Source organism: Brassica oleracea, chromosome C4 (assembly GCF_000695525.1).
Source record: "Brassica oleracea var. oleracea cultivar TO1000 chromosome C4, BOL, whole genome shotgun sequence".
Classification (NCBI taxonomy): Eukaryota; Viridiplantae; Streptophyta; class Magnoliopsida; order Brassicales; family Brassicaceae; genus Brassica; species Brassica oleracea.
Window position 1 is genome coordinate 42,214,468 of NC_027751.1, and position 2,267 is coordinate 42,216,734.

The window sequence follows — 2,267 nt, forward strand, 5'->3', positions numbered from 1 at the left end:
AGCATAATGAGTTTGAGATAAGATGATTCCTTCGGAATTGCGAAAGAACTTAATCCCTATGATAACATCAGCTAGTCCCATATCTTTCATTTCGAACTTGCTACTTAGCATGTTCTTTGTTTGACTGACCATGTCTTTATTGCTACCAATAATGAGCATGTCATCTACATACAAGCTGGTGTATTTTTGAAGTATATATCACATTCATTAATGCTGAAACCATTTGACATCATAACATTGTCAAATTTTTCATGCCATTGTTTTGGAGCTTGCTTAAGTCCATACAATGACTTCACTAGTCGACAGACTTTGTGTTCTTGTCCTGGAACAACCAACCCTTCAGGTTGTTGCATATAAATCTCCTCTTCTAAAGCACCATTTAGAAAGGCAGTTTTGACATCCATCAATAGCAATCAGCATTCTTATTGAAGTTATTCTCGTTACCGGAGAATAGGTGTCAAAGAAATCCAAGCCTTCTTTTTGCCGGAAACCTTGCACCACAAGTCTACACTTGTACTTATCAGTTGAGCCATCAATATTCAACTTTCTTTTGCAAATCCATCTACACCCTAGGGCCTTAAACCCTTGTGGAAAATCGGTCAAATAATATGTATGATTTTGCATAATGGAGTCGATTTCACTATTGAAAGCTTCCTTCCATAAATCAGCATTTGGTGAAGACATAGCTTCAGCGAAACTTCTTGGTTCATTCTCAAGAAGAAAGACCATAAAGAAATCTTCACCATAAGATTTTTTCTTATGAGCTCTTTTGCTGTGTCTAGGTTCATCTGAAAATATTTCTGCATCATCAAAAGATGTGCCAGAAGTACTTGCCTCATTTGTAAAGATGTTTGCATCTCTTACTTCACGAGTTCTTTTAGGATTGTCTCTATTCTTACACGGAAACACGTCACTACAAGAAAACAGCTCAATTGCAATAATGATATATTGTTGCAATATGCTCATATATTGTTGCAAATATAAAATTGCAATAAAATTGTGACAATTTTTAACTTCTTGCTGTTTGAATGATGCAAATTCATGTTTGTTGCATATACGTAGCAAAATTAGCGAGAAATTGAAATGTTGCTATATATGTCATATTATTGCAACAATTTTTTATAGCAATTTTGTCGTATATTTACAACATATTTTGTAACCATAAATGGTGGCAAGTCATTGCTACGTCAAATATATAGCAAACAACATTGCAAATTTGCAATTATTGTTTTCTGAAATTTAATAATATTAATGCAACAAAATATATAGAAAAATATTTGGTACAATTTTAACGTTGCAATTAAAATTGTTACAAAATTTGCTATATATAAGATGTAGCAAATGTTGTTGCAAATTTTCCTATAATTACTTTTAAATAAAACATTTTTTGCCAATATTTTTTGACAATAAAATTAGTAGATATGCATAGATTAATTGTTTTTTATAAGCAATATTCGATGTGTTATTTAATTTTAATGATTTATATATTTTATAATAAACAAAAGTCAAACACCAATTTTATTAAATAAACTAAAATATTAAAAAAAAAATCAACAATGCATTAATAGAGAAAAACCAGCAATAATTTAAAACTAGAAAAAACTAATAAAACCTTCGAATAACAAAACCAACCAATTTAAACTTGGTTGTTGGCACCCTGGATAGAATAGCTGGACAAAGGATGGCAATCATTTTCTCCAAGCCTTCAAGTTTGCTCAACCTTTCTTTGATATCTTCATTTTCTTGAGAAATGTCTTGTACATTTTTCTTCAACTCATCATTTTCTAAGTGGCTTCAATGGTGACTGGCATTTTAGCATTGAGTGAAACCTCACTAAGAAGAGCTCCAAGACCAAACACACGACCTTGTGTTGAATCAACCAACTGTAGAATATAATATATGTAAGACAAAAGAAATCTATGAAGAAATCTAGGAAAATAAAAAGATTTTTAGAACTATTGCATTACCTTCAAATACATTTGATTCTTCTTCTCAGAAGTTAGCTCTTCTGTGACTAGGATATCATCTTCAAGCATATGATCAGCTACATTTTTTTCAAATCCTTCACTAATTAGCCTTGCCCTTTCATCCACAAATGACCCGTCTGATTTCTTGTGTGTCTCACAAAGAACATCAATGTAAGATGCATCTCCGTTCTTTTCTTTCTACAAAGGAGAAGTGTTGGAAAATAATATTATTTAAAGTAGTACATATGAAAACAAGTCTTACCAATATATCGGCAACCCTAGCATATGAACGTGAGCCAG

The 2,267-nt window shown here is 31.7% G+C and overlaps 1 long non-coding RNA gene across 1 annotated transcript; it reads right to left on the reverse strand.

Annotated features, from left to right (window-relative positions):
* Positions 1 to 1,581: 1,581 nt before the first annotated feature.
* LOC106341216 lies at positions 1,582 to 2,267 on the reverse strand. Its single transcript, XR_001269581.1, has 3 exons — positions 2,230 to 2,267; positions 1,968 to 2,165; positions 1,582 to 1,883 (listed from the first exon to the last, which is right to left on the reverse strand). It is a non-coding gene; the product is annotated as an uncharacterized LOC106341216 (long non-coding RNA).